Below are 18,341 nucleotides of genomic sequence, written 5' to 3'. Positions count from 1 at the left end.
TTTGCCCTTCTAATGATTTTAAGTTATTTTGCTTCATTGTCTTGCATCTTCACCATTGTACATCATCACATTGCAAGCCACAGATCCTACAGAGAACACTGACCTGAGATTTGGGTTACCTTGACATCAAATTTAAAATCCTGCAGACTGATAGCAGTTTAACAATTTGTTTTACAGTATTTCTGAATTTGTGCTTTGAATTTGAATTATTCAAAATCACATCCTTGGGGTCATCAGATAAGGTGTTTATCCACGTTTGTGTAATATTAAGTGGGCCGAAGAGATGGGATTTGCCTCTTGATGGGACACTAGTCCATTATATACAGCTGGGTGGAGTAGAGAAATTTGTACAGCTTGAGCTCTCATTTGTAAGAAATCTTGCTGAGTGACATTTGTAAGGAGTCACTGCTGAGCTGGAAGTGGAGCTGGTACAGAAAAAGTTGGATTTATCCTGAAAGTTTGGATTAAGCATAATAAATAATATGTTTTTTTATTGAGTAACACAGCAGTCTTTCTATTGTAAGGAGCCGATCTGCAGACCTGAGACTGTAGTGAGAAAACGTTATATACAGTGCCTTGCGAAAGTATTCGGCCCCCTTGAACTTTTCAACCTTTTGCCACATTTCAGGTTTCAAACATAAAGATATAATTTTTTTATTTTATGTGAAGAATCACCAACAAGTGGGACACAATTGTGAAGTGGAACGAAATCTATTGGATTTTTGAAACTTTTTTAACTAATAAAAAAATGAAAAGTGGGGCGTGCAAAATTATTCGGCCCCTTTACTTTCAGTGCAGCAAACTCACTCCAGAAGTTCAGCGAGGATCTCTGAATGATCCAATGTTGTCCTAAATGACTGATGGTGATAAATAGAATCCACCTGTGTGTAATCAAGTCTCTGTATAAATGCACCTGCTCTGTGATAGTCTCAAGGTTCTGTTGAAAGCGCAGAGAGCATCATGAAGACCAAGGAACACACCAGGCAGGTCCGTAATACTGTTGTGGAGAAGTTTAAAGCCGGATTTGGATACAAAAAGATTTCCCAAGCTTCAAACATCCCAAGGAGCACTGTGCAAGCGATCATCTTGAAATGGAAGGAGTATCAGACCACTGCAAATCTACCAAGACCTGGCCGTCCCTCTAAACTTTCAGCTCAGACAAGGAGAAGACTGATCAGAGATGCAGCCAAGAGGCCCATGATCACTCTGGATGAACTGCAGAGAACTACAGCTGAGGTGGGAGAGTCTGTCTATAGGACAACAATCAGTCTTACACTGCACAAATCTGGCCTTTATGGAAGAGTGGCAAGAAGAAAGCCATTTCTCAAAGATATCCATAAAAAGTCTCGTCTAAAGTTTGCCACAAGCCACCTGGGAGACACCCCAAACATGTGGAAGAAGGTGCTCTGGTCAGATGAAACCAAAATCGAACTTTTTGGCCACAATGCAAAACGATATGTTTGGCGTAAAAGCAACACAGCTCATCACCCTCAACACACCATCCCCACTGTCAAACATGGTGGTGGCAGCATCATGGTTTGGGCCTGCTTTTCTTCAGCAGGGACAGGGAAGATGGTTAAAATTGAGGGGAAGATGGCTGCAGCCAAATACAGGACCATTCTGGATGAAAACCTGTTGGAGTCTGCAAAAGACCTGAAACTGGGACGGAGATTTATCTTCCAACAAGACAATGATCCCAAACATACAGCAAAATCTACAAAGGAATGGTTCACAAATAAACGTATCCAGGTGTTTGAATGGCCAAGTCAAAGTCCAGACCTGAATCCAATCGAGAATCTGTGGAAAGAGCTGAAAACTGCTGTTCACAAACGCTCTCCATCCAACCTCACTGAGCTCGAGCTGTTTTGCAAGGAAGAATGGGCAAGAATTTCAGTCTCTCGATGTGCAAAACTGATAGAGACATACCCCAAGCGACTTGCAGCTGTAATCGCAGCAAAAGGTGACTCTACAAAGTATTAACGCAAGGGGGCCGAATAATTTTGCACGCCCCACTTTTCATTTTTTTATTAGTTAAAAAAGTTTCAAAAATCCAATAGATTTCGTTCCACTTCACAATTGTGTCCCACTTGTTGGTGATTCTTCACATAAAATAACAAATTTATATCTTTATGTTTGAAGCCTGAAATGTGGCAAAAGGTTGAAAAGTTCAAGGGGGCCGAATACTTTCGCAAGGCACTGTAAATCAAGGTCACCGATTGCTTATGGAATAGAGCAGGAGTACCTAATCCTGGTACTGGAGACTCAGACACCTACTGTCTTTTTCCCCAGCCAAGATCTCAGTTGGACACTTGAACCCTTAACTGACTTGACTTGAACCCTTAATTGAAAATAATTAGTTTGAACTATTAATTGTTTTCAGCTCTTACACATATTATAGATTACCTTAAAAACATTAAACATTAAACATTAAAAAAATCCCAAATTTTGAGTAAAAAACAGTGTGCAGATGTTCCAATCAACCTCTCCTGGGATCGTGACTTGAGTGCTCCAGGGAACATTAGAGGTATGTTTTTAGGAGGTTCTATTCCTGGTATGGTTACCTTTGATTAATTGCCAAAGGTGCAAAAAACAATCCAAACTAGGTTCCTGTGATGGTTCCTTTAAAAGCTCTGAGAACCATACTGAGATCATAGACACCAGGCCTTGGTGATGGGTTTGCCAGTGTGCACCTGATGGTTAATCTACCTACCTAACCCGACCAAAATGAAGACATGGTAAACCTGAAATGGATATATTGGAGCTATTGTGTGGGCTCCCCATACACAAGACGAAGAATTGGGTAGCTGTGCAATGCCAGCTGGGTTACAGGCATGAGCAGGATGGATCTGTATAGACTTGACCATTGCGATGGAAACTCGGTAACGGGACGTGAAGTGATGGGGAAGGAGCTGGGGTTGGTGAGGTAGGTTAAAACTACCCAACGGATATAGTTGGTCATATCTCTACACACAGCATTGGCCCTAGGACCAGACTTCTCCATTGTGGGGTGTCTCTTCATGTGGGTAGTCTTGAGTTCCCACAAGAGAGGATCCGGTCAAGTGTGGGGATATTCACAGGTCCTTGGCTAGATGCCGTACAGTTGGAGTTCTTCACAATGGACAAGATGGACACCTCAATTCAACTACGAGTTGCAGAGAAGAAAACTCTGAGTGTTGATTATGCTTATGCGGCCAAAATCTGTTCAGGCCTACTTAAAGATGGTTGATGCAGTGCCAGATAGGTTGCCACCTACAGACTCTGTACTCCTGCTGGGAAAAGTTAGTGCTCACACAGTCATTGTTGGAGAGCCCTGGGGGTGTGATTGGAGGGAATGGCCTCCCTGATCTGAACCCTAGTCGTGAGTTGTCATTGGACTTCTGTGCTAGTCATGCATGGTTCAAAACGAACACCAAAGTTGCTCACAACTGTACTTGGTACAAGAGCACATTGGAGCACATGCAGCAGTAACAGTAACAGCATTTACAGTAGCTCTATCACAAAGGGAGTACTTAGCAGCATGTCAAGACAAATACAAGAATATCATCCACATGTGGTTTTTCTTTGGAACTAGTGCACAATACAGTGTAGTGCAATTTCTAAATGAAAATGTTCCCTAATTTTAGTCAACAAGAAGAAGTGTGCACAGAGCAAGACTGTAGGAGGGGGAGATCATCATTATCAACACAATAATGATTGTACACCTTTATTGGGATATTGTCTTTTTCCCAATACTTTTGTGGTGTGAATCAATTAGTACAGGTGACCCCCCCAGTTGCTGAAAGTCGTAAGCGAGGTAAAAACATCTATTTTTTAGGCCATAGTTTTATTTTTAACTGTATATTGATACTGCGAATTGATTTCCTGTTAGAAATCAGCCTCATTTGAGCCTGTGGGGACTTTAATGAGGATGGTTGTGTAGTCCAGGGAGCCTATTATATTAGGAAGTGTTGCAAGACCTGTTTAGATCATGGCTCATACAGTAACTACAGGGAAAAGAAGCTACATTTACAGTAGATAAAATTAAATATGAGAATAACGTATTCCAAGTTATTTCAGGAAATCCAGGCAATGCCATTCTCTTCGATAACTTCATTCAAAAGCTGAAATATGTGCTTTCCTGTAGTTCTTGTTGGTAGCGGCTCCGGAACAGAAAGTTCTCATGGGACATACCCTAAAACTCGTATCTAAAGTAAACAAGCAAATTGGCCAAATCAATGCCAACTACTGTATAAACTCATCTAATTGCAATGAAAAGCATCTGCTCATCTTAACATACTCTATTAGTGTACTTATGACATCATCTGCCACATCAATAATTCTAGCAGTGACTGTGTCATTTGAGCTGTTTAGCAGGTTTTTCCCCACACATACTGCCTTACATGTCAGCTCTTTGACCAACGGAAAACAAAGTTCTTCACAAATAGTGTGGGGCTTACCTGCTTTAGCAATCTGCAAGCTTGCATTTTTCCCCATTTCTGTTTCAGGAGTCCGTCTCAGAAGTTAAAAAACGTTTTTATTTCAGGTGCATGGGAGCGAAACACAGAGACGCTCTGTGTATTTTTCTCAAATTAACCTAGAACAGTCCTTAAATATTTTTCTGTTATCACGCTTTCCAGTGCTCACAAGATTGCCAGTGTTCCAAAACCATGCACATTCACCTACCTCCCTATTTGCTGGAGATAACTTTTTAAAATACAATTGGCCACTTACATTCACAGCACATATTCCTATACAATGGTACTCTATAGAATAGTTCAGGTGGGTAGCTGCGTCAGCATGCGTGTTGAGGTGTGAAAAATGCTCCACGGCCAAAATGTTGTGTTTTCTTTCTTCTCTATTCAGCTTGGAATAAACCTACAATATTACTTGTTCCAATGGTATAGAATTACATAGTAGCTCTTGTGTCCACTCAAGTATTAGCGCACGCTGTATTGTGGTACGCATTTTTGACAAACTCATTTTATTAAAACAGAAAATATGAAAACCCATTCCGATTTTTCAGTTCATACAACAAATTTCTAGGGTAATCTGGCGTACCACCTGGCAGTGCTCCACGTACCACAGTTTGAGAACCACGGGTTTAGATGCTCTCTCTTTACAGTTTTCCACAGTCAACATTTTCAGTTCATACACCCATGCTTTTCAATTTGCATGTCTTCAGTTTTTTGTGATTTCGCATCCTCACTTTTTAGAATGCATGTCTACCTGTAAGACTTCTTTTTCATTTGCATGTCCATTTTTAATGTTTGAGCCATTCTATTTTTTTTAGTTTGTGCCCCGTCTTTTTTAATTGTAGCAAATATGTTTTAATTGCTTGTCTTTTGCACTTCTTGGCCATCATTGGATCAGCCTCCGGCCTGCTGCACAGAGCCAGGAGAAGTCAAATTAAAGTTTGACTTTAATCGTTGAGTCTTGCAGCCCCCTTTACAGGCACCACATCTCAGCTGCCCAGATAATGACATTGAAACTCCACTTGCAAAACAATGTCTTTTGATGTCTTTTACAATAAAATTCAGGTCTGTAGCTCAAGGACACTGTTTTTCACTATATTCTTGTCACCACACCATTTAAAATTTGAATATTTTAATGATGACTGTACAAAAGTCATACTAAGAGACTGCTGCTGCAAAAAAGATGCATCTGGCTTGTGGGGGCTAGATAGCCATTCTACAAACAAGCATCTAAAATTGGAGATAAAGTTCTTGTAATTCCTTCATTTTCTTTTGCTTTTTCTCACTTCTGTTTTGATTTAATTTTGCAAACAACAGCAGATTTGACATTAGTGTAAATACTGGCAATAGCTAGACAAGGTATGCGAATCATAACACATGGACTGATGCCACTAGCAGTGTGTACCAAACAAACCAGAGCATCTGAGCTTGGCCTGCAGCCAGGAGAGAATAGCATAATATTGTTAGAGGCTACAGTAGGTGACAATGGAAGTGTGTCTATTATGGCCTCTATGACCTCCTAATAATCCCCATCAATGAATTGGCTTCATTACTCTGTTCTTCTCCCCACTGATAGCTGATGTGTGATGAGTGTTCTGGTGCACTATGGCTTCTGTTGCATCATCCAGCTGGATGCTGCACATTGGTGGTGGAGGAGGGGAGTCCCCATTACCTGTAAAGGGCTGTGAGTGGAGTGTCCAAAAAAGCGCTATGTAAGTGTAAGCAGTTATTAATTATTATTATTAATCTAGAGACAATGGGTAACTAGTGTTAACATTTCCACTTCTAGGGCTTCAAACAAAGGACTTTTACTTAGTTGTGTTGGGTGTGAGACATACTGATCAAAACAATCTTCTGATTTACCTTAGTTAATAAAATTCTAGGTAAATGATTAAGAGTGTCAAAAGTTTAGGATAAAAGACAGAGAGACATAGATCAAAGGAGAACTGAGAGAAGAGAGGAGACAGGAGGACAGAGCATATGCCAGGTGAGAGGTCCTTGTCAAGATCATCCTTAGAAGACCTGATTGGAGCTAAGTATTTGAATCTTGCTAAGAGAGCTTAGCAACGTCAGCCGGCTATTCTGTCTTTTAAGGAACTCATTCACTAAGTGAAAAAAGTCCTCGTTCAAAACGGCATCTTCTGGTTGGTGAGTGCATTTTTAGAATAAGGAGATAGGATCCCATTTATTTTGTGGCATCTGGGTCTGCAGAGAGAGATTTAACCACAGGTTGTACTCTAGTTTAGAACACATGATCATATTCTGGCCTTTGTAGGTATTATGAGTTTGAATACTTGGTAACATTGGAGTTTTTCTGGGTGGTTGGGATGTTCGGCCTGTTGAACGCCTTGTCTGTAAATTTGTAAATAGAGTAACTTGCATGTCGTAAGTCTATAATGTGCATGGTAGCGTAGTGTGTGCATTGTCATTGTTAATAAATATTTGTTCAATGAAGTGTGCCTGAATTATTACACTTTTCACCAAAGCCATGCCAGAGAACAAAGAATTCATATGCCTCTAACTATGCCACTCGCTTGGGTATATTCTTGTCAGAACTCTTTACAAGTTGGGGGTTAGGATTATTTATTTGACTTATTGACTATTCCACTCAGTCATTTCTTGTAATTCATCTCTGCATCAGCTTAACAATTTCCTACCTGTTTTTGTAGTGTTGAAAAATCACTGGATGATGTTATGCTACCACATCTCAGAGAAACCTCCAGTTTCACAGCACATTTATGTTGGACCCCTCTGCCTAGGGGAGATCTGAAAATAAACACAAACACAAATTTTAAATTGATCTTCCCTGCACGTCTCAACATATAGTGGTCCTTTATTCATGTTTAATTCTGCCCGTCTTAGCATTCCACCAACCAACACAAGACACAGGGAAGTGAATGAGCTGATTTGAGCAGCCATATGTGTGGGGGATTTTAAGGACATGCCTGTCAAACTACTGTAAACTTCCCTGCCCTCATGGCCACAGAGCAGCAATGCATAGCAGTGCCACAGCATCTCACTTCACAGTACATCCTGTAACATATGCTGACTGTGTAAATGATTAAAACCATTTGATATCTTACATTGGAGGGTATATGCAGGACTATACCCTGTAAAGTGCTGACCTTAATAGCTTATTACAGATTCTGTGATTTTAAACTGCATTGGATTGTATTTTTTAATAAATTACAGGTTAAAGGTTAAAACGTTATAGTGTTTTATTAAGTATAAGTAGAATGAGCACACACAGAACTTTTCCAAAATAACTACAGGAAGTGATCAAGTTAGAAAGTGGAATGTTATTTATTGTGTAATTTTTTTTTATGTATAGCTAACAATACCAGTTACAGCACTGTATATACGGTACAGTAGGTATAATATATTTATATTAATAAATTAATTCCATATTTTGTGGTTTTCTCTGTGCTTAGCAAGTACTGGAGAAGTTAATTACCATATGCACTAGATATTTCTACTGATTCTAAAACCAATATTAGTACCACACAATTCAATAGTGTTTTAAGATCAGGTTTGCAAGTACAAAACTGTCATCTTCTCTTAAGTCCATTTAAAATAACAAAACAGCAAAATAGCAAAACATTGCTAGTTATTGCTTGGAAGACAGCCTTTGATAAAACTTTTCTATCTGCAACTTTCTAGCTAGACCTGGAACGTCAGCCTTCTAAGGCGGAGGTGTTGAGCTTTCAATCAGTTTTGTTTTCAGTTTAAGATACCAAGTCTAGAAAATGAGAAGTGAGAAGTGAGAAGAGACCACATGGTTCAAGACCATAAATCACTTTCCGCAGCCTGCTCCAGGAACATGCAGGTTTGTGATAATGAGCATGCAGGGCGGTGGCTCTGTGGCTAACGATATGCACCTGTGGCTGGAAGTTTGCCAGTTCCTATCCCATGGCTGGCAAGAGGAATCCTACTCCGTTGGGCCCCTGAGCAAGGCCCTTAACCCCAACTGCTCCAGGGGCGCTGTATAAATGGCTGACCCTGCGCTCTGACCCCCAGCTTCTCTCCCTGCCTGTGTGTCTCATGGAGAGCAAGTTGGGGTAGGCGAAAAGACAAATTCCTAATATAAGAAATTGTATATGGCCAATAAAGTGATCTCTCTGTTAATGAATGGATAAATAAGTTACAAATCACCGAGTGCAATTCTGGACAACTAATTATGTTCTAGTTTTGCCACAGGGGTTGCAGGAATATTCAGAAGAAACAATACTTTGTTCATAACGTGTCAATGCTCTCAAAGTAGGTATGTGCATAACATTTTCTTGCATGCAAGCCATCACGTAACTGACAATGTTTCAGATTAATTGAGATTTCTGTGACTTGTGGTATTTTACCTTCACTCCTGTGCTTTATTCCTCTTAGAAAAACTTAAAAGTGTTTGCCTTTTCTGAGTGCTAGAAAAGGGAGAATCAAATAAGCTATGTTGTTGTAACCAATACCCTGGTTTCATTTAAGAAACAGCTGGATGAGATCCACCAGTCAGGACAGGAGGTAATTCTTTACACAAAGGGTGGTGAGAGTGTGAAACAAATTACCCAGTCACACTGTTGAAGCATACACACTGGCTTCTATCAAGGAATGGCTGGATGATGGCATTGGAGCAGGTAGCTACTAACTTTTAAATGGATGGGGCCATCTAAGTATAAAAACAAGTTAAAAAAATATTTTAAGTGCTTATTCCATTGTGTGTGCCAGGAAATGTAATGTTGTACAGTATGTATCTATGATCACTCCTGGGGATTATGCTTATGCCACCCATTCCATTGCCTAGGCATGTTTCTGAGGATGATGGGATTGATGCAGATTCCTTGCTGTCAGTAACACGTCAGGCTCCAGATGCTGGTTTTTTAAGTGACTGCGGGCTACAATCAGACTGTCAATAAAGTAATTTTGAAATGTACTGTACCAGAATGGTAAAATTACTTGTGAACTAGGTGCGATTGATAATGGCTAAAGGTTTGGAAATTAGGTTCAGAAAAAAACTTTGCAAAATGTTCAGGAAACAAAATACCTCAGTTCTTATTTTTAGGAATCTAGAATGATTTCATACATTCAAAAAACTGTTAAATGTTGTTTTATATCTATGACATGCGTATTTATGTGTGGTTTTATAAATAAAATCAATCAAATTGTTTGAATTCAAATGCACAGGCTATATAGTAAATTCCATGCAATTTCGTAACTACAATTTCTAGGCAACATTTTGCAAAATGCCTGAAATATTTAAGCATTTCACAAAATAAACCAATTTCACAATTACACATTCTAAAGCATTTTTTTCTAAAGCATTTGCTTTCAGTATTTAAAGGAATCGATGCACTTTTCTTTCACAATAAACAGATTCGTACTATAATATACACTAAAATTATACAGTCTCACAGACTGTGGTCTGCCCGTCAGGTAGTCAGTGATCCACGAGGTCATGGAGGCATCGACTTGCATCTCCTCCAGCTTCCTCCTTAGAAGTAAGGGCTGGATGGTATTGAAGGCACTGGAGAAGTCGAAAAACATGATCCTTACAGTGTTGCCAGCCCTGTCCAGGTGTGAGTAGGCCCTTTGCAGCATGTAGATGATCGCATCCTCCACACCAACACTGGGCTGGTAGGCAAACTGTAGGGTGTCCAGTGATGAGCTGACCATGGGTCTCAGGTGGGATAAGACCAGTCTCTCCAGTGTCTTCATGATGTGAGAAGTCAGTGCAACTGGTCTGTAGTCGTTGAGGACAGAGGGGCGCCCTTTCTTTGGTACCGGGACCAGGCATGATGTCTTCCAGAGCACCGGGACTCTCTCCAAGCGCAGGCTCAGGTTGAACAGTCGCTGGAGCACTCCGCTCAGCTGATCAGCACAGGCCCTCAGAACTCTGGGACAGATGTTATCTGGTCCTGTGGCCTTACCCCCGTGCATCCTCTTCAGCTCCTTCTTCACCTGGTCAGCTGTGATGGTCAGCCTGGCCCGGGGGATGATGCTCATAGTGCTTTCAGTGCCGGAGGTGTTAATGGCGGAGGTGTTGGAGAGTGGCAGCTGTGGGGGATGTGTGGGTGAGCAGCCGTCGGGGGTTGTAGCTGTAGGCGGCCATGTTTGTGGGGGGATGGAGGAGGTGTTGGGCAGTTGCAGCTGTGAAGGGTTAGGGAGCGTGTGGCTGTGGGGGGATGGGTGTTGCGCCACAGAGGACCCAGAATCAAACCTGTTAAAGAACTGGTTCAACTTGTTGGCCATCTCCAGGTTCCCTTCTGTTGCAACCCCAGCCTGTTTGAAGCCAGTGATCTCTCTCATGCTGCTCCATACATCTCTCACCCTATTCCTTTGCAGCTTGTCCTCTACCTTCCTCCTGTAGGCATCCTTGCTCTCTCTTAACTTCTGCTTTAGCTCCCTCTGTACACGCTTGACCTCTTCCTTATCTCCCCTCCTAAAGGCTCTCTTCTTGTCATTCAGAAGAGCCTTCAGGTCGCTGGTGATCCAGGGTTTGTTATTTGAAAAGCAGTGTACGTCTTTGGTGGGGATGGTGTTGTCTACGCAGAAGTTAATATAGTCAGTGACACAGTCCACCATGCTGTCTATGTCCTCCCCATGTGGTTCGCACAGCACATCCCAGTTGGTGGCCTCCAAAGCACCACGTAGATCCTCCATAGCCTCCTGAGACCATCTCCTCACGGTCCTCATGGTCACAGGTTGGCGCTGGACAATAGGCTTGTATAGTGGTGTAAGCAAGACAAGGTTGTGATCTGATCTGCCAAGGGGGGGAAGGGCTGTGGAACTATATGCATCCTTAGCATTGGCATATAATAAGTCCAGTGTTTTGTTTTCCCTGGTCGGGCACTTAACAAACTGGTGGAAAGTAGGCAGAGTGGTGGAAATAGATACGTGGTTAAAGTCTCCTGAAATAGCTATAAAAGCGCTTGGGTGCTTTGTTTGTAGCCTGGCTGTGACTGTGTTTATGACGTCACACCCTACCTCTGCATTTGCCGTAGGTGGAATGTAAACAACAACAAAGATGGCGCATGTAAACTCCCGCGGCAGATAGTACGGACGCAGACCTACCTGCGTGTCTGAACTGGTAGTGAGTAACACAGGGGCACCTCAAGGGACAGTTCTTTCTCCATTCCTCTTCACCCTCTATACTTCGGACTTTAAGTACAACTCAAAGTCATGCCACCTGCAAAAGTTCTCAGATGACTCTGCGATTGTTGGATGTATCAAGGGTGAGCAGGAGGAGGAGTACAGAGGACTGGTCAGCAGCTTTGTGGAGTGGTGTGGGGTGAACCACTTGGAACTGAATGTTACAAAGACAAAGGAACTGGTGGTAGATTTCAGGAGGAAAAAGGTCAAACCTACTCCTGTCTACATCCATGGGAGTGGCGTGGAGATGGTGGACTCGTACAAGTACCTGGGAGTGCACATCGACGATAGACTGGAATGGTCTAAGAACATCGAGGCCATCTATAAGAACGGACAGAGCCGACTTTACTTCTTGAGGAGGCTCAGGTCCTTCAATGTGTGTAGTAAGATGCTACACATGTTTTATCAGTCGGTGGTAGCGAGTGCCATTTTCTACGCAGTGGTGTGCTGGGGCTCTGGGATTAGAGCAGTAGATTCCAAAAGGCTGAACAAGCTCATCAGGAGAGCGAGCTCTGTCATTGGGTCTGACCTGGACCCCTTGGAGGTAGTGGCTGAGAGGAGAATGATGTCCAAACTGGAGGCCATCATGGACAACTTCTCCCATCACCTCTATGACAGGCTTGCAGGAATGAAGAGCACGTTCAGCAATAGACTGATTCACCCACGGTGCGACAGGGAGCGCTACAGGAGGTCATTCTTGCCGTCTGCCATAAGACTGTACAACGCATCCACCTTGCGTCTTGGCAGAGGCAACAGCGACAGTGACCTGTTTCTGGACTAAACGCATATACACATATACTGCTACATCTGTTCTCTTTCTTTTTCTTTTTCTTTTTCTTTTTCTTTTTCCCGTTTACAACCACTTTTGTGCAATATATGCCAGGGACCTGTGAAATACATTTATATTTATATTTATATCTATGGTTACATCTATATTTATATTCATACGTGTGATACGATTTTCTGTGTACTGTTCTGTTCTAGTTTCCTCTTGTGTGTCCGGACTGTGAGTAACTCTTGTATTGTATTGTATGTATTGTACTATTAGTATATAATTCGTTACACTGTGGCTGTGTTGTGTGTGTTAAGCTGCTGTTGCACTGCAATTTCCCTCACGGGATCAATAAAGTATCTATCTATCTATCTATCTATACAAGATCTGGACAAAAAAACAAAACTGGAAGATTGATTCCCTAAGTGTATTCTCAACATTTTAAATATGTATGCATTCCTAATATGTCAAAGACTGAATTGCAAAGCAGAGAGCCCATGTGACTACAACACACCATTATGTGCTTATTGGACAATCCTGCTACAGTACGTGCATCAGACACAGTGCTGATCACTCTGTCTTTTCTACAGCCATGCCTATCACATGCATCTTATTGATGCCAGAGCAGCCTAAAGAGGTCAGCTGGCAAAATACAAACAGATGGAACGCAGTGGCTGTCGATGCAACATAAGCTGAGCTTAGACATAAACCACTTTTTTACTTTATTTGCTTTGCACTGTATTGAAAGCAAGCATTGGTAAGACTTTGGAGAAGTAAAGACATCACCAAACACTCGTTGCTAAGGTAATGACAGAGAAAAGGAGTTTTACAAGGTATTAAGCAAAAAAGAGAAACCCACTCCCTGTTTCTCCAATGACACTTAGTAAAACAGTCTTCAAACTGAAAAAAACTCTCCTGGAGAATAGTCCAACAACTATGTAATAGAACTTATAGTCACTTCCAAGTAGAAGCCTCGGATCCTCTGATTATGTTCTATTTTGCTGAACATAATAATATATTGATTTGAATATATTACTTTAACTTCAAAATCTCAAAGTGTAGAACTCCCCTCCAATCTTACAGTATGGTGTTGCTGTCTAACCTGAGATGATATTTTTACTCTTGTAACTGAAGACTAGATACTCCGCTTAAATCCTCAAGATCCTCAGCTGCCACAGTATGTTGTTTCTGGGTACAGGAAACTCTTTCTTGTAAATTCCTCGAGGCAAAAGGCTCCAGTTGGATCTCATCAGAGGATTGCTGTCTCCTGTTCAGTGGGCAAACAACAGAGGGCAATTGTTTCTCATGCAGAAATAAAATACTCTTTTCAGTACATTTTTCAGTACAGGGTTTACAACCCTGTGGTAATTTTATACTACATACAGTATTTTTCTTTTAAGAATTAATTTCTTCACCTCCGTTTATTCTAAACTTGAATACATCTACATCCCCTCCCCTAAATGGAAGGTCAATGTCTTTCTGGAATGGATATACCCTTTCATATTTTGAATTATCTTGTAAAGTATACACAGTGCAGGCCCATGAAACATATAGATAAATCTGTATTGATTCTGTGTTGATTTTAATTATATTCCCCTGTTTTGTATTCAGTTGTAAAAGATGCAGTTTTAAAAGTGATATAATTTGTCTGCACCCTTTGCTTGACCTTTTTTCTTCAGTTTAATACAATGCTAACTCAGAATACTATACAATTTTATTTTATTTAGAACATACTTTAATGTACCACGATATTAAAATGCCAAATTATTGTAAATTCCCTAAATTATATTTGAAAATTTAAACATTCTTCATAATATATAATAAGTAAAAGAGGTTTTTTAATCTTTAGTCTGGCATTCTGCTTTAATTCCTTTTTACCGTCATGATGCCATGGGAATACAGCCATCACTTTTGGGTGCGAAAAAGATGCCTTCACATTGATCAATATACCCGTCATAGCCTTTTGGGCAAAATTTTTGCACTCTTCCATCTCGTTCACACTGTCCTTTGAAAGCGGTGCTGTTACATGACTCTCTCATGGTGGCAACTAAGACACGAGGACATTGTCTAGTTTCTTAACGCTCACTCCGTTTGTGTTTGACTACTCTTAAACAGTGTCTCGGTTTAATGGACCCTCAGGCTCAAACTCTCCTACCACTGACATCTCCCTTGGTATCAACTCATACCTCTCATTGTTTCTTATTTAACGCTCACATGTTATTTTTTTCTCTCACATCTCGGTCTTTTATGACCTCCTCTCAGGTCAACTCACATCATCGTCTCTTGAGAACTCTCTCTTGGTGAAGGACGAAAGGAAGTCCCGATCCTGTCAGCCCCTTTGCCTGTTTTCGAGGTAGTCCTCCCCAGCCAGCCTACCCATCTGCATTCCTGCTCTCTCAGACCTTCACATCACACCGGAAAGCCCAAAGCCCTGCACTTGGATTTCAGCATGTCAGCCTGCTCATGGCACTGCTCTGCAGGATACCACAGATAATGAATTCTCTCCACCATTGTTGTTGTAGGTCTTTCCGTGTGGGGCACATAACCACAATAAGAGAATCTCACTATTTGCCGGTTTTCTCCAGAAATGTTGCTCTGACATTTCCCTTTTGAGGTATCGCAAACACAATGTAATATACCACAGAGAAAGATGCAGCCTACTGTCTTTCAAACCTAAACCACAGCTGTCAGCCTTCTGATAACAACAGGCAGTTGTGTTCACTCAGGGCTGGCTCTCTTACAGTCTGGAGCCTGCTTTTTCACAATGCAGCACTGTAGGCATGGCAGGCACCACTGCTTCACAATTAGAAATAGTAAGATCTTCCACAGCTTCAGCCCAGCCACTCTTACAGTTGTGCTTCAGTTTGTTAGATGGACAAAAACATACCTACACACCGATACCTCTTTTGCACCACTTGGCTAGCTCTGCTGCCTGCATGTACCAGGATAATGAGTCACATTGCTAACATATAAGATGGGAGGTACTGTCTCCCACCTCCTCTGCCTTGAGCCTAGCTCAGACTGACTCCTTAGATGTTTCTCTCACAGGGAAGTGCTCTGATGGCACTAATTGGAACGCCCACAGATGTTACTAGTTAAAATCCACATAATCCACAGCTGTGGTCGCTTTACAGATAACCTCCCTGAACCTTTTCATTTCTCAGGGAATACATCTGTTGCTATAAACTCCAGTGCTACTCCAGTGCTCACCCTGCCTGACACATCCGGAGGAACAGCTCCTGAAAGTCACAGAAAACGTATCTTTAAAAATGATGGATCTGACACAGGTTACACAGCTTAATAAACAACAGGAAGATTTTAAAGATTTCAATTCAATCCCCACGTGAATCTCATGGGTCAAGAAAGATGAATATAGCTGCTCTGAACTTTTATGACTGCTGTCCTGACTCTTCACTATATGACTATAAACCCTGTTGCAGATCTCCAGAACATGCATAGTACCCTTGGAATAGACCCATATTGCCTGTATTGGCTGAACATCACAGTAGACACAAATATCGCTCCATCCAACCTCTCTCACCATGTTATAGAACTGAATATGGTCCCCTCGACTATGACATACCACACATTAGGAGCAGCAGAGGACTATTTCACCGGACCACTAGTGAACACTTCTGCCCAAGTAACTACAGATTGCACAGCCCTCACCAGTGGCACAAGGAATCCTCACCAACATTCAGGTCCAGTGACCTTCCATCTCCTTGGCATTGTGGCAACAGCCTCAGGCAAGAACTCCAGAAAGGTGTTTGGTTCCAGTGTGACACTTATCAGGGAAACCAAGGCCACATTAACACAACGGCCTCACCTGACCAACCTTCATCTTCCTGTACTGTATATCTCTACGTGCAACTACGTACGTTCCTTGTTGTGCTGGAAGACATGGCAGTTAATGCATTTGTTGATACTGGCTCTAACATTTCACTCATAACTGAGAACATGTGTATATCCATTCCATTCTTGAAGTCCTGACCTGTGATTCACAGCTACTGTACATACTTGCAAAATCACAGGATGGCAGTTAGACACAGGGATCCCTGCCCTTTATCACTATCAACTGGATGTCCTAATGCCCCAGTACAATGACGGGGACACTATACTGTAAAAAAAGGCACCATCCTTTGGACGACACATAAAACCGAGGTCCTGACTCTCTGTCATTAAAAATCCCAGGGCGTTTCTTGAAAAGAGTAGGGGTGTAACCCTGGTGTTCTACCCAAATTTCCCATTGGCCCTTACCAATCATGGCCTTCTAATAATCCTCATCTATAATCTGGCTTCATTACTCTGCTCTCCTCCCCACTGATAGCTGATTTGTGTTGAGCGTTCTGGTGCTCTATGGCTGGCTTTGCATTATCCAGGTGGATGCTGCACATTGGTGGTGGAGGTAAGTCCCCATTACCTGTAAAGCACTTTGAGTGGCGTGTCCAGAAAAGCGCTATATAAGTGTAAGCAATTATTATTATTAATTATTGTGAAACGTGCTCAAACATTCACAACCCAATAACTGTAATATTTGGGGAAAACCCCCCTCTACTAGAAACTGCACTATGTGCTTCAGTTGAAACTTCCAGAACTACAGTTGAACTTGGTAGAGTGCTCCAATGAGTCACAGTGTACATTGCTGACATTATCCTCCTGTGCTGTACAAATATATGTATATATGTAATATATTAAATAGGGTATTGTTATATGCCATTGTGAACACAATATTTTTACAGGTTCACATATACATAAAAAGGATCTGTATTTTATTTGTACAGCTCAAGACAGAACTTTATTTTAGATTTTGATATAAAAAATATATTACACACATACTGTACTGGCTTTAAAACCATATAGTAACATAATGTATTTAAGAGCAAATAAATACAAACAGTACAGTAAAAAAAAAACAGACTTTGATTCCCCTGCACAGCTGTAGTGGAGCTGAAAAACAAGTTGCTTCATCTCAGGAGCCAAAGCAACAGAAACGGTACTCTCTACAGCACAAATGGGGGACACTGTTAAAACAAAGTACTTATACAGTACCAAACATTTCTTAAAGCTGTTAATCACTTCCTTTGACAGTTTTGAATCATTTTAGCCCTTTCTTCTTTATACAACTGTTTTAACGTGGTGATGTTAAAGGAGTGTGATTTGGGGTCCTGCACTGGCTTGTTGACATGAATGCCCGTGGCCTCATCTCAGACAAATTAACTTGTTTCAGTAAGGGTCTCCCAGAAGAAACGTTCAATAACAAAAGCTGTAGATATATTCGGGCAATTAACTAGCAGTCTAGTAACAATGACTTACCAGATCTACACAAGGATTTCTGAAAGATTTCTAGAAAAAGGTAGAAATTAATGCTTCATTCAGTTTTTCCATTGCTTTTTATACTGGGTTGGTCAAAGCACCACTAAGTTAGCAACTGCATAAAGAGAGGTAGGGCCACGAGCAGGTCAATAGTAGTTTTTCTCACATTCATGGCATATACTGCATTCAAAACAAAGAGCATGAAATCTTTCATGTTCAACTTCTTGTGAGTGTACTGTAGCAAATGTGTGAATACTGCCCTAGGGGAATTCAAGAAAATAGTTACAGCAGACCAGTCATTTGAGCACCAGAGAGTAAGTCAGCAGCCATAACACCCTGTAACCCACTGAAAGTAAGGAGGTATGAGCCTGGCCAGTACCTGGATGGGAGATCACTACCCTCACAGAATCCTCACAGTGCCAGTCAGAACACAGAGAGAGTCATGCGATCCACCCATCCATTTTGTAATTGCTTTACCCGATACAGGGTGGCGATGGCATTGCGATCCTCACCCCCACATGCTCATAACAACTCGCTCCGTACAGTAGAGGGGTTAATGTGCTGCACCCACATACACTAAAATTGATCATAGCCTTTTGGGTTTGAAAAAGGTGCATGGTTCAGTATATTAACCAAGGAAAAAAAACACTAAACACCACACTAAACTAGCT

At 41.4% G+C, this 18,341-nt stretch overlaps 1 protein-coding gene across 6 annotated transcripts in view; it reads right to left on the bottom strand.

Annotated features, from left to right (window-relative positions):
• nr1i2 (nuclear receptor subfamily 1, group I, member 2) overlaps window positions 1-18,341 on the bottom strand; it is a 76,190-nt gene that overhangs the window by 35,497 nt on the left and 22,352 nt on the right. For 3 of the 6 annotated variants that reach the window (XM_088606526.1, XM_088606498.1, XM_088606506.1), the window contains exon 2: window positions 7,109-7,217. The exons of 2 other annotated variants lie outside the window; for them this stretch is intronic. The gene's annotated coding sequence lies outside the window, so the exon portion shown is untranslated. Of the gene's footprint in view, window positions 1-7,108; window positions 7,218-14,629; window positions 14,848-18,341 lie in introns of those variants that run through there. One more of the 6 variants, XM_088606517.1, reaches the window with a different exon arrangement.

The sequence above is a fragment of the Lepisosteus platostomus genome, chromosome 2 (assembly GCF_059453375.1).
Source record: "Lepisosteus platostomus isolate fLepPlt1 chromosome 2, fLepPlt1.hap1, whole genome shotgun sequence".
In the NCBI taxonomy this organism is placed as follows: Eukaryota; Metazoa; Chordata; class Actinopteri; order Semionotiformes; family Lepisosteidae; genus Lepisosteus; species Lepisosteus platostomus.
Note: the sequence above shows the minus strand (reverse complement) of the source record. Positions and strands in the feature narration are given on the sequence as shown.